This window comes from Dicentrarchus labrax, unplaced genomic scaffold, assembly GCF_905237075.1.
Source record: "Dicentrarchus labrax unplaced genomic scaffold, dlabrax2021, whole genome shotgun sequence".
NCBI lineage: Eukaryota > Metazoa > Chordata > Actinopteri > Moronidae > Dicentrarchus > Dicentrarchus labrax.
In genome coordinates, this window is record NW_026136702.1 from 12417507 (window position 1) to 12443850 (window position 26344).

General features: G+C 41.3%; 1 protein-coding gene across 1 annotated transcript in view; it reads right to left on the reverse strand.

Moving 5' to 3' along the window:
* Positions 1–26344, reverse strand: part of lrmda (leucine rich melanocyte differentiation associated) — a 199071-nt gene that overhangs the window by 132768 nt on the left and 39959 nt on the right. The window lies entirely within an intron of this gene.

The window sequence follows — 26344 nt, forward strand, 5'->3', positions numbered from 1 at the left end:
ATGCAGATATTGATAGATGACAGTTATGAGAAATAAAAATCTCCATTTGGTTCTTCAGCACATGGCATTTATTGCAGCCGACTGATATATTATTTACTTTCTTTGACATCTGGAGTTAATGTTCCTTATCTTGGTAACAAAAACAATTTAGAAAGGCAACTTCCACAAGTCAAACTATGCCATTTCCCAGGCTCCTCTCTGCTATCTGTCTCCATTGAAATATTCTCTATTTATTTTGGAAAACTTAAACAACTGCTGTTATGTCCGCCTAGAGCTGGCATAAGCCAGAGTAGCAGATTCATCATTATAATACTTAGCACTGAGGGAGAAAAAATGCAGAGCTGCACTATATCGCAAGCATGATTTAGGCGCTACAGAGGCCACAGGAATTCAAGCTGTCAGAGTCTGAAGTAAATTCAGTTCCTGTAAATAAATTGGGGTGTCCAATGCTTGCACATACTATCTGCTTCTATAAACCAAAGGGAGGATCCTTGACTACAGTTGTGTTCTGGTTTATTAGCAAGTGTGTGAGGCAGAATAAAAACAGAATGAGCAAATACAGCTATGTTTTCCATCTGTACCAGATCACAATAAACGGAAATGTGTAAAGTGGGGCTACAGCAGATTTACAAGCAGGCAAAGCAACATACCTGTCATGCCCGAAATCTATTCAGTCCTCTTGAAACAAGCTTTCTTGTCACCACAATGACATCCAACCTATTTAGATACTTAAGTTACAAACACTGACAACTACTTTGCTGCTATAAAGCAAAGAAAAAGTGGCAGCCATTGTCTGTGCTCCACTGGATTATGATGGTAAGGTTTCGTCAAATACAATGTTTCCATAACTAAGGTGGCACACTGGTTAACTACCAATATTGACATTGTGAGGAGGCATGTATGAAAAAAGCACTGATGTAGACACTATTCCAGTTACTAACATTGCTATAAACGCTTGGTTTATGATTCATCATCTGCGGGAAGCCCAAGGGCTAGAACATAAAACTGTTCAGCTCTGAGAGGTCCGGTAGAGACATACATAGAGGTTACACTGCAATCTACAAGCTTGACTGAATCATTGAGCACAAGGTCACAAGACTGATACCACAGTTAATAGCAATATTAAAACCAAACAAGGGTGTTATTCCTGTATTAGACTTAGAAACTTTGAACAGATAGAGCCTGCATGCCCTACAGTTATTCAGAGATCAAGCTTTTATGTTATTGTTTTCTGATTATGATTACACTAATTTGGCCATTACATTTATTGGAGAACTTGAACATCTAGCTTCATTGCACAGGAAGACTAAAGGTTTACCTTTACAAAGAGAACCAATAAAGCACAGTTAAGCTTAAGAACACATTCAATAGGCTACTTGGTGAAGCTGGAAAGGAAGAGATGCAATAGAAATGTGTACGCCGAAAAAATATGTAATAGGCAGTGCAAACAACAATAATTAGCATAATTCTAAAAAATACTATCAAATCGCTTACTTGGTGCACATACATTTGATAGGCCAACACAGTTCATTGCCTTACACTGCATTGCAGGAAAAACAAGTTAACTAGGTATCTTGGTGAACTATACTACATTTTCTTGCTGGAGCACCCTGCTTAGAGATCCCCATTCCCATTTATCTGTATGAGATACCAGTAATGCTGAAATACCTGCCTGAAAACTGATAACCAAACCATACAGCCTTCAGATCATATAAAAGGAAAACAAACAGACCCAAACGGTCCCTGTGGGATGCCAAACTCCATTTAGGAATGTTTCAAATATCAACAACCTGTCTCCAGATATGAGTAAGACTTGAACTGCCTTACTGCAGCATTGTTAAAACCAGTGCCATTCACATTAGATGGAAACAAATCCCAGTTGGGTTATGCACCCTTTGTCAAACTCAGCATCTAATGGACAATGTCATGGTTTTAAATACATTTTATATAGCCTACTGAATCATACATGTAGCACACACTCATTTAACCCACATAATACTATATATAGCTTGAACTTAGCAGGCTGTTTACATGTATTGGTATGGAAAAAACAATGTTATCTATTAATTAAACACAGTTACACCTCAGAGGTTTCTGGTGTGACAAATAATCCAACACAGAATGTTATGAAAAAAAAAAGGTTATAAACCATGCTATTATCAGGTTCCATTTTATTGCAACATAACCGATAATAACTGCATCACTAACCCAGAGGCTGCTAAAAAAAACACCAACCCATCGCACATTGCTTGTATATAAGTTAGTTAGGTATAGAAAGAAAAACTGCAAATTGTAAATTAACTGCTTCAGGACGATATACATACTGCATAAAGGAGATACACGGACATCATGCAACTTATATGTGGGAACTGTAGTCAATATATTGGAATAAAGTATACGATTTCAAGTGAAGGAAATAAGGGAATAATAATGCTTCCCTTTCCGCCATCTCATCATAATGATTTACAGCGTACTCTATGCAAACATGTTGTCTTTTCATTTCTCATAGTGAAACAAATAGCCACTAAACCCTCCCTTTGCTTTGCTCAGGTCCCTTAAAAAGCAGATTTGAAAAATGTAAGGCTGCAAGCTACCCTGCTTCTCACTACTAGCTGACATGGGCATTTATAACCTTAAAAATGACTTCTGGGTACCAGGTATCCAATTATTCCTTACCCAGGAAGCAGTGCTAAATGGAGCACTGCAATGATTTACTCGCAACCTCTCCTTTTATTAAAACACTTTGTCTTATTGTTTTATTGATTTACAATCCGTCCTACTTTTTTGGCATCTGAAAACAATCAAGGCACAGGGCAGCAGAATGTTTGGACATTAATCGTTAAAAGACAGTGTTTTATTCCTGGCCTGGGGTTTGCTGCACCAGCTGCTGTGCATTCTGGTAAGAGGCAGTGATTTATGACCCGGCAGCAATAACGATGAGGCGTGCTCATTAACATATCGACAGGCTCCAAGATGGATCATCAGCATTGATTATTTCATGGCCTGTTGATGCCATTTGTTAAAAGAGAGAGAGAAAAGGGGGAGTGGGAAAGTAGGGAAAAGAGGAGGAGGGAAGTGATGGGCTGGCTTAGGAGGTGTGAGGATTTCTCGCTTGAATCCTTGCAGCACAGGGGAGAAAGACAAAACCCTGACTCCTTCAATCACCACAGCCATCAGTCTACTGTCAGAGGGAAAAATCAATGATTGACAGCATTTAACCAGTCCTCAGCACTTGGCAGATCCATACAGAAGAAAGGTGCTTGGTAGGGAGGGCCATACAGATCTGTCTTTACGCATGCTGTAAAACATTACTTCACAGCAAGAATTACAATATCAATCAGTCAATGCCATTCTCTATTCAAACAGGGGGAGAGCATACAGTAGTACAGTGCTGTGTACATTTATGTTCAGTATGCTAGGTGAGGTAGAAAAGTCTTACTCTGTTAGTGAAATGCTATGGCAAGCAAAAATGGTGACTCATGGTTATGTGAAGATAAACAACAGTTATATAACACTATTGTTTACAAGATATAAAAGTATATAACAAGCTTAATCACAGGCTATATTAAATCCAATCATGTAATTTGCATAAACTCCCATTTACTATCATAACACTTACATTTTTTTTGCATTTTGCAGATCGAATCATTAACAATGACACCAATGTGAGCAAATGTGTATGCTGCTCTTATCAGGTCGACTTATATTTGACAGCAGCTATCGTAAACTAATTAGTCAGGTCACTCTCACATACCATGTTTGAGTCTGTTGAGAAAAACAACCACATCTACATAATTTGGTACACAGCAAATAATGTCTCAGTTCACAAAAGAATTCACTTAATGGGACAAAGTCTGGTTGTACTCTCATAACATTATCTCTGCCCAAACACACCACTCACAATATTCACCAAAATGATTAGTTATTAATTTGATGGACTAATTGCACTAAAAAAAAAATCCTTTATTGAATTTATCTTAAATACTTATTTGTGAATACTTATAAACATATGAAACATTTTATTTAAAGTTTGATTTGTACCCATGATTATGCAACAATATAACCAAGGAAACCAGTATACAACCATGGAAGGTGTTAACAGAGATGAGCTTCTTTTATATAAAAGAAAATCAATGATTTGTGTACATGTTTCATTATGTTCCTATTCCATTCCTGTCTCCCCTTGTTTGGTCAATAGAGGGAAGAAAACAACAGTAGCTTCTAGTGTGAAGCAACTCACAAAGAGCATAGAACATTAGTTACTGTACGTGTCAAAGTCATCAAAACACAGAATAATTAAATTAAAACTACGCTACAACAAATGCACAATTTTATCGATATACTATACAGTAGATTTCTTCCTCCCTGACAGGAACAAGGATGGAACCCTCCCCTCTTTCCTCGAGCCTGAGCAGTGCTGTCATTACTATGATAGAGTTGCCATGGTGACAGTTGCTAATTGATGGGCCTATCATTCATTATTGAGTGACAGCCACCTTAGTGCTGGCCCTGACTGGCATTCTCTGGACGGCTGTCACAGAGGGACTCAAAGCAGCTGTAACCTTACTGTGGAGGTGAGTCACAAACACATAATCACACATGCACAAAACCATTCTCACACACACACACACACACACACACAAGCAAACACACAGGAACAAAGACAAGCGTGTACAGACTTGCACAGGCACACCCAGAGGCTCTGAAAGCTCACACTGATGTGCACATGTATAGCCTACAAAAACCTTCATGGGAACAGCTACACACAGTACAGTACACACTCACTCAATCAGTCTCAATGACATGCGACTGACACATATTGACCGTCTAATCTTTGTCGGAGTGTGCGGTAGTGTGAAAGGACATCTCACACACATGCACACACGCACACACACACACACACACACACACACTTCTCCTTACTCAACATTATCAACTGTGCACCACATCACACGACAGACCCACCCAATGTCAGGCATCTGTGTTTTCTAGACATTGAAGAAACATGCAAACTGAAGCAGGCTGCCCCATTCTCTTTTCTTCAATGGTTATATAAATGAAAAGCCACGAGAAAAGAGAGTCAGTCAATTAAGTCACTAAGGGCCTGGCCTTCAGGTGTCCTTGAAGGACAGGAAGAGGGAGCGGTGCAGTTGTATTACTATGCGTTGATGTGTGTGTGTGTGTGTGTGTGTGTGTGTGTGTGTGGAGGGTAGTGTCTCCCCTCCTTTGACAGTAGGGGCTTGCCCTGCCTCTTGTACTGTAAAGACGAGGGCTTTAAATTGCTTCCGTCACCGGGCCCTGAGTAATGAGTGTGATTCTAATCGCAGTTCCTGGGGCCATCGACATTAGTCTTAATCTGAGCGGGGCGCTCCAACACCACTGACAAGTAATGCAGAGCAGGTAGGGGCGTAATGAGAGGACGCGCGCGCACACACACACACACACGCACGGACGCACATACCCAGGTTACCCCACCCAAGATGCAGGGGAAGGCTTTTGTAATAAGAACACAGTTACTAGAACCTCTCTCCCATCTTTCTCCTCCAGGGCTGGTTAGGTATGCAGGGGCTGTGAAAAATGGCTGAAGCCTCCTACACACCACTAGTGCACACTACTGCAGGGAGATTTGGGTCTTTTGGCATATACAGATGAAAAGCCAATTCAAATTTTAGCCTGGTGTTATTTAATAATAAAAACTGCAGTGCAACTATTGAATAGCTATGCTCCAGAGTTGTTAAATTATACATGTGGTATGTTTGGAATACAAAGGAAATGTATCCAAACTATTTCATTTTAGGTTTTTTTCAGAAAGAACAGGTCAAGTAAATCAAGTTTTCATCAAGTCTTGACAGTAAAAGCACGAGTATGCAATGTGTTTTAATGTTTAGGATAAATACAGGAGTGTGTTTATTGTTCTTTGTGGGCACTGAATTCCTCCAGCCTCTGCATGCTGTCACAGTTGTTCATATGCACTGTGAACAAACAGGTAGCGAGGCTGAGAGTCCACTGGCACTGGGTTAGTGGAGGGCTAAATTGCTGTGGGGCTGTGAGTGGCTGCATAGCCGAGCAGGTCGTTCCTCTCTGTCTCTCTGTGTTTGCCTGTGTTAAACTCCCTCCTCTGCCCTCATCCATCCTCTCATCCAGTCTCCAGCTCTGTCCATCTATCAATCCCAGCACTTTGTCAGAGCCCACTCCATCCTCACTGCTGCAATAACAAAGGAGAGAGGGCCGGGGAGAGAGAGAGAGAGAGAGAGAGAGAGAGAGAGAGTGAGAGTGTGAAAGAGAGTAGTGCGCAATAAAGCAAGCAAGGGACAGATTCAGAGGGGACAGAGGAGGAAGGGGGGGGTGCTTGCCTCCACCATCGGCCACTGCCTTCGAGCGGCGTCACTGGGGAGCTTTTCACCTCCCATCTGCATCGGTGCTGATCTGCTGACAGAGGCCCTGACACGCGTCGCCTTCTATTGCACAGGCAAGCAGAAACACTAATGCCGCGCCCCACCCTACCTAGACCACTCACCTCAGCTCAGACAGCCCAAGACAAGCAGCTGGCAAAGAGGAGTTGGAAGGTGGCAGGAACTGAATGGGTGACAGAGGTGAGGACAGGCAGCAGTAAAGAAGGAGAAAGAAGAATTCGAGAAGGCTGGTGGAGAGGATGAAAAGCAGGAGGAGGGTAGAAAAGCAGAAAACAGGAGCAGAGGCTGGGAAATATTTGAGATTGTCAATAGAGGAAGTTTTGCAATAACCTAAGAGTAAACTAGTAGTAGATTTAGTTGGATAAACAACAGTGGTAAGAGGTTGGAAGGATTTTCCTGCAGTCCAATAGAAGAGTGGCTCAGTTTGTTTTTTTCCTTCACTGTGCATCGATAGAAATCACAGGGAGAAAATGTCTCCTTAATTAGGGCTTGATCAGCTGCATGTCAGTGGTGGTTTGGAGGGCGAGCAGAGTTGTGGGGCCTCACTGACCTAACCACTCAGTCTAGCTGAGACGTAAAAACGAGAAGAGGTTACTTACACTCCACCACCAACAGCACAAATGCAAGTTATTATAATAATAACGTATAAGAATTTGAAGTGTAAGAAGCAGGGACATGCTGATCACGTTGTTTGCCTCTGATCCAAGTGCTGTAATATTGAGAACATGCCGATATATCAAGTTAGATTTTTTTTCCTCAGCTGAACACTGCACTTAGCCTATAGTTAGCCTCCATTAACATTACTGAAGCTACGTAAATATACTTGACAGATGAATGGCTCTTCATTAAGAAAATGTACCCTACATCACAGCTTTTTTGATGGTTTCCTAATTTGTGTATGAAGCCCTGTAGTGTTTTGTACAATATCAATAGAGAGGAATGACAGGATGGCTCTAATGGCAGGGACATTTGGACACGACTTGGACAGCCCAAGCTTTAATAAAACATTGAATTTCAAATCAGATTGAAATACTTTAGACACGTGGTACACCTGAGAAAGGTTGCTGAAATAAAGGCAAATCAACAGTTCTGGTTTTTTTTACACCACAAAGCTAGTCTTGAAACGCATGCTGATATATAATTAACTGAAATTGCTGGGTGCTGTATGATCTGCGGTTGTTGTTCTAGTGTTGTATCAAAGCTTAATGGGCACATTTGACAGCTGCAGTACATGATGCAAACAAACAAATAACTGGAAACAAATCTTTTTAAAATGAATATAAATGTTTGGATCCGTCAGGATCGCAATTATAGAGTTTGGCTCGGGACATACCAAAGTCTGAAAGTTCAACTATGATGTTACATGTAGTGGTCTTAACTGACTCAAGTCAAACAATAAAAGTCTGTAGGGAAATACAACATTTTCTGAACTCAAAGCTAATAATTACGGAGTTATTATGGTAGTCCTGCTCATTTACTTACTTAGAAACTGAGCATGGCAAATTCTCTCATGCACATAAGCTTAGGATTCAACTCGTGCAGCAAAGTCAGTATGTGTGCTTCTAATTCATACAAACATCTAGGCCTAATTTTGGCTTACAGGTTGTTGCTGTTAATCAAAACAGGATCATCACAGACCAAGCACCATGAGGCATGATCAAACTTGAGTCTGTGCATCTTCAAAGGGCAAAATCTGGCGATGCTGTTGATGTTGTAATGGCTGATGAAAGGGGAGTTACAACACAAGTTTATGGTAAGAGTACAAGTAACATACAGACAAGGGAATGTGTGGAATGCAGATATGACACTGAACGTGTCTGCAAAACTGAATAATATAAAAGGAAATGAAAAGGTCAGACGGTACAATATATTACTGCTGGTTAGAGGATTTAGCTTTCTGCTTCCATACATTAAAAAACACACCCCTTTTACTGCAGGTAACATTACTCACTTTCAGAACTACCAATTCTGCTGATTTTAGCGTCCTAATGCTCCACACACTACAACAAAGTGAGCAAGTCTCTCTCTCTCTCTCTCTCTCTCTCTCTCTCTCTCTCACTTCTGATGCAGTTTCCAATCAGCCGACACTAATTAGACAGCAATAAACTGTTATTAATCGGCTGGACAGCATACAACGAGCCAGATATAAATGGTGGCTGTCAAGGCCTTATTCAGGAACCAAATGAGTATTCTCAGTTCACTGCCTGTGTGAGGCATCACCACCTATGTCCTCTAACAAATGTTCACTATTCACCGTACTGTTAACAGTGTTGGTCCAGCACACACACACAAACACACACACTATGGCTTTAAAATGCTGTGTCTGAATATAATGTTGTTGTGAATAGTGTGTCCAGAGCCTTTCAGAGGACACAGACAGCAGAACCATCACAGTCACAGCTTTACAGACACTGAAAACAGGTCCTACTATTAATCGGCTCACCAAAATAAATGTCTCATAATTATCCTCCTTCTTCCTCTGTCTGGGTGGTGCGGGCTAAGCATCTTCTTTGAGATAACGGCCCTAATAAATGAGAGCCCTATTTACAAAGTCAGCTGCACTTTAGCCAATCTGTGCCTGGAGAGAGAAGTTAGGGCTGGAGAAATGAAAATGTGTATCGACAGAAAAGAGTGGGACAAGCTTCTCTAAGGCAGCCAAGACAATCTATTAAGGCCATGTTTTTCAACGTCTTGATTTCTACCAGTTTATCAGGTCTTTGAATAGCCTCACAAGAGGGGCATTTATGATGGAATGTGATTGGATTACACTGAGCACTAACCATGCGTGATTGGTTTAGCTGAAAAATATTAAATTCCTGTCTAAATGGAATCGGGGTCGATATTATGTCTTCTGCCCTGGAAGACAGGGTAAAGGGGGGGCGAAGTTAAGGGATTTGATATTTTATCACTCATTTCATGCTTTAGTGCAGCATGGAGACTGACACTAATGCATTGGAAGGACGTGGTGCTGACAGCACACCAACATATTCATGTCCGATCACCCCTGGCTCAAGAATCTTCCGGACTGAGAATAATCCATTCTGAAAAGATGAAGTGGAAGTGGGTGTGTTCAGCTGTTCTTCTCATAAGTGGTTTTGAGAAGAAAAATGAAGTCATGGCCAAAAGGATCGGAAATGACAATGAAACCGAAGGAGAAGGGGGAAAAACTGCATGGGCGTGGGATTTCCTAACTGTTAAAAGACCACATATTCAAAAAATCCCTGAATGTGGAAAACAAAAACAACACCTAATGTGGAATGGAGGGAGGGAGATAAAGAGAGAGAAAAAAACTGTGAATAAATTCAAACTTTGTGTCCTGTGAAGAGCAAATATGAAAAAAAGGCTTAGGAGTAATGAAAGATTGTTTATGTATTCTGGCATGAAATGGGGCGGTGTTGTGAGGGCGGCAGGCGCGAGGAGACGGATGGACGGGAGTGACAGGCCGGTATTCATCCTGCACGCCCCAGCGGCCGGACTGCTACTGGCGCTCGACAGAGCAATAAATCACCAGCTCTCCAGTCTGTACCTACAGCTTATTACATCCAAGATGACAAATAAATAATAATCCCTGTCACGCCAGGCCTTTGCTCAAGGATTGAGCCAGAAACCTTTTGCTCATCACTCCTGATCTTAAGTGAAAACACTAGAACAGGGGAATTGAAGGCCATGCTTTACTGAGCTTATGAAAGTTGGAGTGAAAGAGAGAGGGGGAAAAAAGGAAAGGGAGACAAAAATGAAGGGGGAGAGAAAGCCAGTCTAGGAGAATGATGCTGCCACTACAAAGCCTTTCTGGGTGTGAAGGGAAATGATCCAGTAAAGAGGGGGAGAGAGAAAGTGGAGGTGGGAGGGAGGGTGGGGGGGGAGTGCCCTTGTGCTCCACAGGATGAGTGTCGCTCATTCAGTTGAATAGGACTCTGGAGGATAAAGTAAATCAAAAGCCTTCATCACTAAACAGGACCGGCGGAGTGGCCGCAAACAGCATACGCCATTTAGGTTGGAACAGCTTACCATACCCATTACAAGCCTAGCCAGTTGTTAGAATTCAAATCATAAGATACCTCTTATTGCTATTATTGTTACTTGTAACATAGATGAGAGTTTAATTAAAAAGTACATGTTGACAATGAAGAAAACAATGAGGAACAGAAAACATTGGTACAGGCAAGTGAGCAAATAACCTCGATACAAACTCTATTATGAATGGTTAGGAGCGAACTAAGTATGGTATGAAACTATGGGTAAAAATACTCTTACATAATAAGTTAAGAGCTAGTTTGCTGCGTCACCATGCAAAAAATGTCCACCTTCTATGTCACTGTAATAATACGCTGGTTAACTGTACACCAGGCTGGGAAATTACTGCACAGATGTGTTATATTTCTCACTAAATGACACTTTCTTTAAAAGAGAATAGTCAGAATATAACAGCCTGATTGTTCAATACCTCTCTCTACTACCCTTTCAAAAAACAAGCCCTCTCTCTTAAACAAGACACAATTTACTTAGTGCTGTCCCACCATAAAAATTAAAAGCCTTCAACAACAACAAATGAAACAGCACCGGAGTATTGTAAATCAGATACGTCACTTTCACCAGCTCACCCAGCCTGGCAGTGTCCGCACTGTGTCTGTGTGTGTTTCTGTACGTATGCAAGTGTGTGTGTGTGTGTGTGTGTGTAAGTCTACAAAGGAAATAGGGGCCTCTGATTAAAGAGTGCACTGTCATAAAGGTTACTGAATTGCAAATGGTCCTCTCCATCTTCCCTGTAATGGAGACTGGTTTAGAGGGAGAAAGAGAGCAAGTGTGTGTGCGAGAGAGGCAAAGAGAGAGAGAGCTGCAACCATGATAGGAATATAAACAGGGAGTCTCAGCCAGTCCCCCAGTCTCAGACTAAGTCCCAGTCCCTTCACAACCGCCACAAGAGACATTAATCACTGGATCACCAAGCCATGCTTAATTGCGAGTTGTATATCACGGTGCATACAGTGGCTAAAGGGGGAAGGAAACTCATTATTTCGGTTTGCTGGATGCAGGGCTGGGTGCGCCTCATCTGGACTCCACCACCTCTCCCTCTCTGTCACAGTACACCTGGGACCAAGCTCAATGTGACAAGGAAAAATGGAGTATGCAGTCACCTCCTAATTAATATAGCTCTGCCACTATTGTTGTACCACTAAGGACATTCACGACTGATCATAAACGTACTCAACCGATCACACACAGGCACATCAGCGGCGGCGGCCGTGGCTGACGCGGTGTGACTGACGTATGAGAGATCATTCTATTAGCCACCTATGTGCAATATTTTTTCGTATCACCTATGGCAGAGGCATCAAGATCTCTCTGGCTTATAAGTGGTAGCGTTTGCACTGTCAATAGTGGGAGGCCACACTGAAGTCAAGGTTGCGAAGGCTTCCGAGAGAGGCTCTTTCAGCTGAAAGAAAAATGGAACCAACTCCCAATCGGCCACTTTTATTTAGATTTCTGCTAGTGCTTCTGTAGGCAATATGCTAATGAGAGGGACTTGATAAATGACTCGTAATATTTCCCAGACATTTTGCTTTCCCTCAGAAGTTTGCCAATCTGATGTAGCTTGAAGATAATAAGGCATACTCCGTCATTATATCAATTTTTGTTACCCAGATATTTCAGCCCGTGTTAGTAATGATGAGCAAAAAGCAAACGAACCAAGGGCAGAGCCTGGCACCATTGATCAAACACTGTCATTTAAGCACCGCTAATCCCACAGACACAGAGGGACACACACATGCACACACACCCACACCCCCCGAACATAACAAACCAACACAATGTACGCACAGATCTGTGCATGGGTGTATACACATGCATGAATGCACCAAAATACATGCATAAGTGCACATATTACACAGAAAGAAAAACACACAAGGCAAAGAAACAAAACGTAATGGGGTGTGATTATGGAAAATTATATTCACCATGTACACTGGGTTGAATAAAGACATTTCAATATTTCCCAGAAATACATCACTGGTTTATATGTTTCCTTAGCAAGCAAAATATACTGTATCTCATTTTAATGACTTTCAATGACATTAAGTCTGTTCAGATCTAGTTAATAGTCCATAAATATGCTATTATTCAAGACTGCCAGAGCTTTGGACTCACACATGATATGTTACTCTTATTGGCTGTATATTGTATTCAGTCATTTGGGAATATGCTCTGGACTTAAATGAATGTGCGCCACATTTTAATGAACACACTGTATTGTTTCGTTCAATGCCTTTTTTGACTAAGTGAATATATTTCTTATAGTTATCGCCTTGTGTTCTTTTCATGGGAGCCTCTAGTTAAGCGGTCAACGCTACAAAGTATAAAACCTCCTTTTTGTTTACAATTAGAAAATAGAATGAAGAAATGAAGTTCAAAGTAGTGTTGTAATATCTAATGGTTATTCACACTCCCCCTTCTCAACTACCTTTAGACATAGTCAAGAAAATCTTCATACCAATGCACTCGGCTGTGATCACGTGGCCAGGACTTCCTAACTTCTATGCCTGACCCCTCCCCAAGTTTAGCTCTTTGCTCTGAGTTGTAAAACTTCATGACCTGGGAGGGAGGAGGATGGATAAGGGTCAAACAACGGCTTCGTGGTTAGGCAAGAGGTTTGGTGAGGGTTCCATATAGATGTAAAAAAAAAAGAAAAAAGGAAAAGGTAAAGGCCAAACTGCCTGAGAAGTAGTCAAGGGGTCAAAGTGCACACAGAGTTCACTTGGCCGGCTTAGGACACAGAGGGGCGGAGTGAAACAGGCACAAAGGAGAAACAACAAAGAATGCAAAACTGACACTGAGGGCTTCCTTCAGTTTTCCTCCAATTAGGGATGTTGGAATAGGAGGAGGTAAGGATAAGATTAAAACGAATGAGGTGGAAGTTTTTTCCCCCCTGCCACACATGCTCTTTGATCTGCACAGACAGATATGCTGTTGTTGAGACCATGCTGTCCATCGCTAACTATATGTGGACAAAACAAACTCCAAGCCAAGGCAGCTCTGCTGCAGCTTACAACAACAGCATGTTTCCTCCAGAGATCCAACATATTCATAACAACCTTTCAACACTCGTCAAACAAAATTGACCGAAGGCAACCTCAAACACAAAGTCAGAAATCAAACATAATGGATTTTAAGTGAAAGGAGGTTGACGAAAATAAGATCAAGAACAGGCGGAATGCAATACAACCCGAGGAAGCTAGAGTATATATTCCCAGTGACCAACTACAATGTTATTTCAGCAAAACAAAACATTCTGCTTTCTGGGAAAAACATATTCTAAATGCACGGACATAGCTGACGAAAAGTGCAGCAGGATAGAGTGGCACTTTTTGCATGACTCTTACAAAATAATGACAAGAAAAATGTACAACAACTCAGGGAACACATTTTTTTTTTGGGACCACTTAAACTACAAGACACCCAGCGAAAATATAAAACATGCACAGCAACAACTGGGACCAGGTTGGGATCTTTAGATGAAAATTTAACAGTAAAGCTCTAACTCTTTCACAGCAAGGGGGCACTAAGGCAAGAAATGAATGCCAATCCTGAAAACTTGTCTGGGATGGGAGTTAAAATATTTCTGTATGACGTGCAGCTGCATTATAAATCTAAGATAGTAACATTTACTGACTGCAGTAAAATGTATTCTAAAGATTACACTGCATTCTGTGTTACCACTATATATAACAGTAATATTTCAAGGGCTCCCTTGAACTGAATGTAGAGTAAAACACTGCAGGGGCGATCCTTCAGGCCATTTGCACAGATTTAGGAGTTCTTATTAACGCAATTCATAGTTCATCATCTCCCTTTTAATTAAAGAAGCCACTTAATAAGCTAAGTATATCCCCTGGAACAGGACACAGCAAAGTAAATATCTTTTCACCATATGATTAAAAGAAATGCATCAGCGGAGCAGGGGTACAATGGGCAATTAACAAAGCTCCAAGAAGCCATAAATCCTTCATTAACAAACAATCCTGATACACAGTGCTGTGGTTGCAAGTAAGGCCTAAATTCCTCACCAGTCAGCCAGGCTTATTTTGTTAACACAAGTGTATGTTAGGAACCTAGAAGCAAATGTAAACACCATTCTATGAGATCTCTGAGCTGTCACTTACAGGGGAGATTGCCCCTTCTGATTAGAACCAAAGCAATACTGGCTTAGCTGAACTAATATTTGTACAGCCAAGATAAATCACTCACGCTTTGTTTTACCACATGCTAGTCACTCAGTAGTAACAGACACAGTTATGCCTCTCCTGCCAGGCCTCATGTCCTCTCTGACAAAGAATACTACACGTATAATGTAATGAGCACAGGCACCGGAGTAGATTAACTGGACATGTTGAGGAGACAATAACTCCAAAATGTTGTGTCTTAGGAAAAAGTAGTGACTCTGTGCTGCATTTGCATATCATTTTCATTACGGTGTTTCTTCTACAGCAACTTTTAGATTCAAAAACAAGCTTCTTTTAATGGAACCACTGCAAAAATTTACAAAAATTCACAGTGATGAAAGCCCTCTTAATATGTCTGCTGTGCTGTTGTAGAGCTGATGCTGTATTACACCACACTCACAAACTTTGGCAGGTAGTAAATCAGTCAACAGTAAATGCCATCTTTTATCAGATCATAAAATCTGCTTGTAGGCATTTAATTTTCCCCCCTCTTGTTTTAACAGGGAAACAGGCAGCCTAGAGAAACCATGTTTTATTTTTATAGAGGTTACAGGAAAAGTAGAGTGTGTGTAAACAGGGCCAAGCCAAGCACTTCTTATGGATTTGTTTTTGCCTGCGAGCGACAACAACACGGGGAAGTGCCACTCTTGTGAAAGCAGGTATGAGTGTTCCACAGATTTTACTTGACAGATGAATAAGGGAAGATCGCAAATGAATGTTTGTTTTCCAGACAGTTACTATGCTAATGCTTCAAAGCAATATCTATACTGCCATCAAGCAGTGTCACAGGAAAAAGCTTCGGACTTAAAATTAGACTTAAAGCTTGGCCACGTAGTGTTAGATTAACCCTCATATTTAACCCTCATTAGGATACTACAAAATTCCAAAACACCCATCTCTCTGTGGGTGACCTTGTCTTGCAGATACGTTTGATCTGTGTTACTCAGAGGGCAATGCACTGATAGAGGCATCAGTCAAACTACCTCAGATCTCAGCCAGTGCTGTACCTCTCCTTGGCCTTAAGGGGCAGTCTTTACTTACTTCACTTCTATTAAAGACCTCTGTGTCTGGGGCAAATTGGCTGAGGAGTGGGCCTTGCCCCAGCCACTGCATTACCCTTCCCTTTACTAAACCCCTCTGGCCTCTCAGAATGGCAGCCCTTATAAACACTATTCACTGTGCTCCCTTTTACACTAGGTGAGGTCAGAAGTTCAGACCCCAGGTTTTAACAGTTAAGGCCGAGCTGTGAACTTGTGACCTCCTGGAGTGAGTAGGAAGGGGGAGAGAACAAGAGGGAAGAAAAGAAGAGAGAGAGGGAGGAGGGGGGGTCATCTCTCTTCAATGCAGAATGGCTGGATTTACAGCTGCCTGCTGACTGCATTGCAAGCACAGCAGAAAACACCTGATAGCATCTCCTTGGGGGAGGCACCACCCGACCCCTTTGTTGTCTCACTAACAGTCATCCCAGCACCATAAATCATGTTAATTACTTGACTGATGGAATAAATCTTTAAAAAAAGTCAGTCTGTGGCAGTGAGGCTTGGAACAGGAGGTTCCCGCACCGCAGTTCTTGCTTGCTCTGCGTTATCTGTCATCCCATAGTCACGGTGTAATCTGTCCATTTGTTGTTGTCTGAGCGGGACTTTTGAAGATGCAGACAGGCTGAGGGAGGGCTGGCTGTTTGTGACACAGACATCTTCCAGTAATCCATCTTCCTGCGGGTGGTCTCCAAGGGTGCATTTTATTAAACAAAGCTAATGTTAAACTCAGGATGAGCAGGTTGATGTGTTGAAATCAGTCTTTATTTGAAGGTCCAGTGTGTAACATATGGGAGTCTCTGTTGGCAGAAATGGAGTATAACATTCACAGGTGTGTTTTCATTTGTGTCTAATTCACCTGAATATAGGAATCATTGTGTTTTTGTCACCTTAGAATGACCGGGTCGCCTTTCATGGAGGCCATATTGAACCACCATGTTTCTACAGTAGCCGAGAAGGGACAAACCAAACATTGGCTTTAGATAGGGGCTTCCACGTTTTTTGTGAGCTTTGCGGCCACCATAGAGTTGGAATATGCAACTACACTGCTAGATTCCACTAAATCCTACACACTGGATATTTGAGTCATAAGCTACGGAGTCAGAAGAGGTATTAAACATATATTAAAATTATCCTTTTGAATTTCTGTTTGCTTTTGGAAAAAAGGTTTAAAAGCTAGATTAATCTTCAAGCATTCAAGCTACATAAAACTATTATTGTATGAAAACAAGGATAAAGCTATTTTTGAAAGCCATCTCTTGTGAAAGCATCCACAACTGACATATTTATTTCATATTGCTACATGCTGCCTGATTACATGGAACTGCAACAGTGCGACTCAGAGCCACAGAGCAGCATGCCAAAGACATGAAAGGTCATTCACACACAATAACAATCCCTCTAAGAGTGCACTCACAGGCTTGTGGGTAATTACAGTTCTTTCGCTGGAGTGTTTTGTGCTTCGCTTTGCTTGTTCTGTCTCAAAAGCTAACAACCGCTCATTATTCACGGTTTGAGTTGGGCTTTTTTTTCCTTCAGCAGGGCAAATTACACACAAGAGTGACAGCTCTCAGAGAAAGACAGGACCAACAGCCTCGCCGGGTTCTGGTAAGTGCAGTCTTAAATCAAGGGGGCAGGGACGCTGACTACAGCCCTGCAGTCTGTTGACTTTGTGGCAAGGGCAGTAAAGGGCTGGAGACATGGATATACTGTACTCTTACAGTGCCCACTACAATAAACTGCCTTCCATAGCAGCCGTAAAATCTTCATGATATACTATTCTAAGATACTTGTCCAACAGTTCATATCTTAAAAACTGTGCAATCTATCCACTGCAGGAGCTTCTGGTCCAAACATGACGATGGCTGTCCTAATTCTAAGATTGTTTATTAAGGCGGGTATATCTGTGTGTGTGTGTGTGTGTGTGTGTGCGCAGAGAGTTTGAGCCCTTCAGGCCTTCACTAGCATCATACAGGGAGGCTAGCACAGACAACCAGAACTCTCACACACATACACACACACTACCTGCATGGCTAGTTTGGGGAATGCGTCTCCTTCGGAAGGATTTATGATGGCAAACAGAGGGTAATGAAACCCAGAGAGATATTTACTGTCAGTGTCAAAGCTTATTATCCCGGGGAGGAAAATGGGGTCAACAAGAAATACTTGCTGAAAACTGGGTGTTGTCTCTTGTCTGAAAGGAAAAAAAACAGCCTTCCCTCTATGTCACCAGAGTTCTAAGGTCTCAAACAGTGAGGTCAGTGTTGAAGCGTCAAACATCAATAAGGGAGGAATAAATGACCAATTCACTGAGAACGTCTGATGTTCTGATTATTTTACCGCAGAATTTTGCCCATGGTGCACTGTTTAATTACTTCGCTATGGTCCATAACTTCCACTGTGCAGCTGACGTGGCATCTCCCTCTATTTAAAGTGTACACAAGACCACCATGTGAACATCAAGATGATTTACACTCGCCATACAGAAGTAGAGACTTTGTCTGACGCACACGCCGCTGTCTGGTATCAAATTTAATGACAGAACATTTATTATAATACAGCCATTTCATGGCTTAGGCGGTGCTTTAATTTGACCAAAGACATAACACTATTCTGCCTTTGTTATACAGGCTGGCTGCCCTCCACATAACAAAATGGGATCCCATTTTAATAGCAATCCACTGAAACATTGTGGGCTTGCTTGGTTTCAAACAGCCATTGTTCACTAGCTGTAACGTCCTTAAGTAGAGCTGATAGTCACTTGTATTTATGTAAACACTGATTGCAAGTTCAAAATAAAATCTACAGTCAAATGTTGATCTCTTAGACTGAGGAAAGTTTAAACTATAACATTATTTAGTGGAAAAGAAAGCCTGATATATGAATATATCAACTCTTTTTTTAACAGGACAACAAAGCGGTTTTACTACTTATTTATTTTTACCTATTAGACCTTCAAATGGACATTTCACCCTTACAAAGTCATTATGATTCTGCTCCCCTTTAGTCTCTCTTGCCATCTTCACATACAAGGATTATTGAGATAATACAAGCCAATGCCGCAGTATTGATCACGGCATTTACCTTGACTGCTTAAGAAAGGCTTGTCAATACAATCAAGCAAAAATTAATGAGCTGTTCAAACAAGCTTCACTGCAGATAATTAATACATCCAGAAGACCATAAAAGCATACAACTGGATTGGATGTGTTCACGGTGTAACAGCCAACACTCCTGCGATGCTCAGTTTGAAGAGGAACACAGTGGTATGATATTAAAACCAGACAAGTGTTGATGCATTCCCATTCACGCACGACTCCACTGAACCAGAGCCCACGAGCACATTCAATTATTCTTCTCCTAAGCCATTACAGGGAGAATGGCTAATATTATCCCCGCCTAATGGCAGATAATACACAATATTCGGGAGTTCAGTGTACTAAGCATTTGCACAAGCCTTAGTAAAGTCCCATACTTAATCATCCATCTGGTACTCTTGGGAGTAGGTTGGAAAAACCAGAGGCAACATTTCTGTTGGCACTGAGACCAAGCTTCAGCAGAACTGCACATGTTTATCAGAAAAGCATGAGGAGGAGGCAGGGATAGAGATGTAGTTTCTGTTTTCAGAAGTTCTAAAAATTGAGCAAATAAATTTTTTTTTGTGACAGATTGTGTATTCTGCATTAGCAACATCCTTTAACTTAAAAGACAATAAAAGCTGAGGAAGGAGAAGGAAGTTAAAGGAAGTTAAGTTGTGACAGATATTACACAATGTTAAGATAAACAACTAAGACTACAACTGACCTAAGTTTGGCAAAGTGCTTCATGAATATCAAACAGCTCCTCTATAACTTGTATCCTTAATTTTGCACCATCATTTCCTCTGGGGAACAAACTTAAATAGATCACATTGGTGGAGATCCATTATCCATCACAGCATCCCCATTCATCTCAAATGCATAATTTCTATGGGTGATGTGTTGCAGTTCCCAATGTATCAACATTATTTATGGTTTGACATTATAAAAGTAAGTGCATAATTTATGGGCCTAAATTAATGCACTACCTTCCGTGTGCTGTCTGTTTTTCAAAGATCCAAAGCCAGATTGCCGCATGCCAAAACTATGGAGCAATCCCATTTAGAGCAGAGAGCCCACAGCAGCCTTGATTTATGGCAGTAAATTAAAAAGAATGAAAAATTTATGACAGCAATTTGTGGGCAGTCATAAAACTATTATAGAACTTTGAAGTGGCGTTTTGTCCTTTTGCATGTAAGTGATGCAAGATGATCCAATGTTAGAGAAATATCGTAACTTCTCTCATTTGAAAACGATCACCAGTGACTAGTTGTGCTAACACTGTGGATCAAAGTTGGGAAGTTAATTGACAGACTATTTTAATGACCTCTACTGAATTCAAATGAAGAACAGTGTTTTAGAAATCGACACATCACTGCACCCAGTGCATGCCGGCTAAGTGTGTGTTTAACTTCTCTTCTGCATGAAATCGAAGCCCCAGCTGGCATTTGAGTGGATGCCAAGCCATGATTGAATGAAAGCCCATCCTTGACTGACAAATGACATATTAAGCTTTCAGTCAGCAGGGGGGAGAAGCCAGGCATGTCAGTTACCTGCTACAGCAGAAACTCCACTTGTCAATCTGCCATTGGCAGGGCTAAACAAGATCTGAAATGTTAAAAGCCCTGCACACCGTAGTTTTTCACTTCCTTGTGCGTCCCAGGCACTTAGACATATCAGCCATGTGACGGCTATGAATCAGTGTCTGCCATGAATGTCAGAGTATCGCATTCATAAGTGAAATACCATTTGTTAGGCCTGTGGGCATGCTCCTCCAGTTTCATGCAGGATATGAGAGAACATCAAAATGACAGACAATTGACTCCTGAATATTAATGGAAAAGTGACCTTCATGAGGAAGAATATATCATCGGGTATACTGTCATGACGCGTTTCCTATAGGCAAATTAGACATACCCATTTAAGTGGTAGTGTTAAACTTAGTGTTTGTGTGTGTAATTATGTTTGTGTCTAGTCCATGTGTGGGCCATTAATAAAGATCTGAGCTTGTATGTGACAGAGGTCTGTGGGCAGTGTTGGGCAGCTCTGAGTGGCCCTCTCCTTGACTCTGAAGGTGTTGATTATGGATGATTAATGGTGTAAAGGAACAGAGAAAGAAAGGTCATCTCCTGGGTTTTAGAGGGAGCAGCTACATTGGGAGTAATTAAGACACTTGTGTAAGCATGATTAATACGCACACACTGACACCGTCCGCGATAAACAAGGCAACCAGATGGTTGAGAAATGGACTTTAAATTTCTGTGAGCAAAGCAAGATAATAATAGTGACTGTATGACGTGATTTTGTAATTTCATGCTAGACTCGATTTAATTCAGGTAAATTGTTAACTGCTTACCTATTTTTGACCCAATCAGCATCATGGACGATCCAGCAAAACAGGTAGACATGTGAAAAAGGAAGAAAAATTTAGTATTTACATCCATTATAGCATATTGCATACAATCTTAAGTCATACAAGTTATTAGCATGTTTGTTTTTTAACAAGCAGTTAAATGTCTGACATGTTCTTATGTGCTTGATTGATGCAGCTGATAGGCCTAGGCTACGTTACATGGCTGTAGCAGTTCAGAGTAGCATTTGAAATGAAGACGAGCCAACCTAAGATGATCCATTGCCTCAGAAAATCAATCACCATCAATGTTCCCACTGCACTCTTCTCTGAGACAGAACACATTAGGACATCCTGTAACCAGCCTTTACTCATATTACACTAACCTTCATGTATCATATAGCATGTGCTCATAGGCAACACATGAGGTTGCACTTATGCTACAGCAAAGCTGTCAGAATTTTTATCCAAATATCTTGATGGATGATAACACCAACCACAGATGTAGTGACAACTCAACCAAAAAAGATGACGGTCATTTTATCTTTAACTACAGCACTATCTTTAGATAACAACTTACATTGTTGCTTCAAACACATGTAAACTCAAGTATTTAAATAAACTGAAGCCCCCACTTAGGCCCCTCTCACCCTGTGGTCATCTCTGTCATGTGACATGCTTCTACAGAAAGGATTAACTTCAATGTGCCAGGAGGTAGGACAGTCTGGGAGACAGGTGTCACTTCACTCCATTAAGCAAAGCTAACTTCTGCTCATTCTGCTGTCTTATGTCTCCATGTCTGATTTGTAAAGCCCGGTTCACACTGCCTGCTTTTGCGATGCATGTGCATGGCAGAACATCTTGCGTTTTATTTTGTTGCCCAGATTAGAGCAGCCACACTGCCCGCCTCGGGCGTCTCAGTGATGCTTCACTTGAGAGTCAAGGTCTCGCCCATTTTTTCCTTGAGCTGCGCGTGGTTTCCAGCAAAAATAGACAGTGAAAAGGGTCTGTTCATAGTCATATCAATATTATACCAGCAGTATTTACCCCTTTCACTAACGCTTCAATGCACATTTCTGTAGAATATGTCACAGACATGGAAATATATAGGCAACTCCTGTGTCAGTTTGACATTAAAAGCTCTCTCGCGTTTCTGTGGACAGACTCCATTCATTCATGTTAAAAGGGCTTTTCTTGTACTGTATTTATCAAAGGCAAACTCAGTACAGAAAGATAGGAGTGGCAGCAGCTGCTCCGCGGCAGAAACACACTCTGTGTGGACACAACAGGCATGCGAGCTGTGGCAGTTCAACGAGGTAGCCATCACGCACTGCTCAGGTAGGCATTGTGGACAAACTGTAAGTCCCCATCCTGCAGGACACTGACTTACTGAAGGGAAGGAGTTCAAAGGTTTTTTGTAGAAAGATAATGACATTACTATGTGGGATCTTAGTTTACTAAGAGAAAAACGAGAAACATTCTGGTGAAGTGTCACTTTATATGTGTAACTGACAATTACACTGATCACAATGTTGTAACAGCAAAAATACACAACATTGGTAATAGTTACACCACCTACATGCACAGCACAATTAGGTTTATGATGACTGATGAATGTGATGGTCACCAAGGACTCATACTAATAGCGCTATTAAAATAATAGCTGACAAAGGTCTTCAGCTGTAGCTCTTGTCTAATAATCACTGACAGTAGAATAGTACAGCTATAATCACTCTGACTAAACTCATTATGAAGGCACGGGGGCTAGGGGGCTGTAGTTGCTGAGAAGTTAGAGTAGAGCGTGGGGAAGCAGGGACACCAAGGAGAAGGAGAGCCAAGTGGAGGAAAGTGTTGATACATTCCCGGTGAGACATTGCGCAGCTGGGAGAGACATTACAATTCTCCACACTGTTCGTACATCGCCTCCGTCCTTCACTTTCTGTTACTCATCTGTATTTTGCTCGCACAGGAAGAAAAAAATGTTTTTAGGTTCATGCATTCTTGTAAAGTTAGGTCAACATCCATATAATGTCCTTGTAAATAGCCAAAGTAATAACTGATTTATGCTCTATGGGATAACACACAGCTGTCTCCTCCCGATACTTGTCGGGACAGAAGGCCCCGTTTGTCAGTGTCTTCTCAAGTTAATTGTAAGTGAGCTCCAACATCAGGCCTACAGTATGCTGCCCGGCTTCACATGTCAACAAACAGAAGACTACCCGGGCTGACAGTCACCAAGCAGCTCCACACGCTAACCCAGCCTCTACCAGAGGCCCTGCGATGCGATAGCACCGCAAAAGACAAAAGGATGGGCTCCATATGGCCAGGAATCACAGCCTTCAAAAAGAAAAAGAATGGAACCGTGAAGAGAATCTGCATGACAGCGCCAAGAAGCAAGCAGCATGGAAATGGGCTCTCAGCCAATACAACACTGATTTGGTGCTAAACCTGTTTATAATATATAAAGAGTACAGGGAAGATCAAACTGCTTGAATAATTCAATGTTTAAAATCTAGGGCAATAAATTATATGTATGATGTTTTTAGTTTTTTTGTTATCATACTTTCTAGGTCAAAGTTTTGTGGGTTTCCAGTATGATTGGGGGGAGATTTGAATTCATGTAGAAACAGTTTTAACCACTCATTCATCAAGGGCAGTCCTGTTTAGTGCATATTTGGACAATGTGGAAAACTCTTATTCCTGAGTAAGATAGAAAGCAGGACTTTTCACTTCCTAACACAAAGTCCACACAAATGTTGGCAGCATATTTCCTGTTGGAACCCTGTGTCTCCTTTGTCCCATCCAAGTTTGTTAAACCGCTGTCATTTCAATTGTTCTGCTATAGAAAAATTATAATCCACCTGTCAACAATGACAGGGTGTTGGAAAACTTGGATAATGGATAGTGTAGGGCCCTGAAATTCCAACCAGGCCACTTACTGCCAACTAAAACCATTACAGAATGACAATTCTTTTTCAGTTTATTTGAAAATTGCACTGAATCACCACTGCCTCTCTGACCATCCAACCACAATCAATTTCCACAGCCAGACCCAGATATGAATGAGAGGGAAAATGAAATATTGACTTGTTTGAAAAGGGGTTTAATCTCCTCCCATTGTTGACAACACCATAAAAACTCCATCTAGCACACTTAACTATTTCACCATAGTGCAGATAATAAGAGTGCGCCTCTGACAATGGCCCTATATTTAGGGTTACACTGACATTGAATTAATAATTTGATTCATGAGGCCATTCCAAGCTATTTCAATAGGTAATCAACCTTAAAAGGGAAACAGTAGTGTCCACAATTAGAGATTAATGCTGTCTTTGGCCAACTTGCTCGCTGGCGTCATCAAGGTAATTAAGGAAAGATAAATTTCCACAGTTTAACATAACAATGAAAGTCAAGTAAAAGACATAGAATAGGTTCTAGCTTGGAAAGGACTACATACTGTTCCACAAAAATCACAAAATGACAGAATTTTTTTCTAAACTTGATATAAAATCCTGTTAAGACGGTAAAAATTCCATACAGTGTTGATTCCTCCAGTGACCTCTGTACAGTTAGCATGCTGTTAATTCACCAGCGTTGTGGATTGGTGTGTGGGATTGGTTTTGTTCACACTTGGGGCCTATACACCAACAGCCCACTGACAAAAGCTGAGAGGGATCGCTTTGATCTCTGTTCCTCACTAAATCAACACCAGACAAGGTTCACACAAAGGTCGGCAAAGTCATCTGATCGTCACATTCCAAAACCAAGTATTTCATGACAGCCGTGCCCCGGTACAGGTTAAATGTCACCAAAAGTTCAGGCACGACAACGGAAGATGGAGAAATTTAACGTGCCCCCTGCACAAAAAAAGAGAACTAGATCGACCAAAGCAAATAAGAAGAGGCATAAATGTGGTTTTGTCCATGCAGTTAGTGGATTTAAAGCTGTAGGACATATGGCATTTATTAATTATTTACACCAGCTATCATACTAAATTTTGCAAAGAAACTGTTAAATTAGAAAAGGGATAATAATTGAGTATGACAGTTTACAGTAAATTTACAGAACAAGAGAAAATGTAGTTGTGTTATTTGAAAATACTTCTTCCCCATATAAACTCCGGAAATAAAGAGTTAGGCCAAAGTGGGTCTGGGTTTACATCACTTCACACCGTTTAAACATACTGTATACACATTTCCCAAGCTTTCATACTGAGCAGAGACTAACAGAGGATAGCAACAGTAATACAGTCCATGTTCAGATCACACAAACACAGAGGTTCCCTGTACTATACAGCCATTTACACAGGGTCACTAGTCTTCACAGGAGACCAAACCTATCATAACACAGCTGTGAGCACAGACCTCCTTTGTATTCTGAGAAAAGAAAAGGGGGGTAAAAAGATGATCCAATTAAAGTTGTATATCATTCAGCTCTCCTCTGTCAGTGCATATTCCTCTGGCTCTATTAGAAGCCAGCTCCTCCCAGGCAGGCCAGTGTAGCTCTGTAATTACACCTCTTCCTCTGACAACCTGCATGATTGTTTTCCTAACACTGCATTACTTCGTTAGTACTTTCCAGTGCACGTTATTTTTAAACTGTCAGTCTGGCCCGACTCATCCCGATCTGCACTCGTCTGTTTATCATAACAATCATTAATAACTGTCACTTGCCAACAACCATAGAACAAACTCATTGCCTCATTACCATGTTGCAGCGTTTGTTCCGGCGCAGCGCCTGTGTATCGCTCACAACAGGGCCAAGCCAATTACTTTGCTGAAATGGAATCGCATTAATCAAAACTTAACAAGGTGGCAAATTTAAAGATATCACATTGCAAAAGACAGCATAACTAATATGTCACTGTCATGGTTGCTGTGGAGGTATGCGGCAGGCAGGGACTAAATATATCGCCTTCCAGGCTCCATATGAATTTTGACATTTCATATGATCTGAGAAGTATTACAGACAGAATGGTCGAGCACTGGCCACTTCTGAGGACTTCCTTGTCTCTCCACAATACAAACAGACACAGAGGGCAGGGAAGGTGGAGTGGTGCAAGAGAGAGAAAGAATACAGACAGAAGAGTGACACAACAAAAGTGAGTTAAATAAACCTGAATAAAAGAGGGAGGACAGAAGTGGAAATCATGGGGGCAGTAGAGGGACAGGAAGAGAGCGCAAGAGGAGAAAAGTGGGAGGAACAGAGAAGAAGAGGAGACGGCAAGGGAGGCGCTTAAAGACTCAGA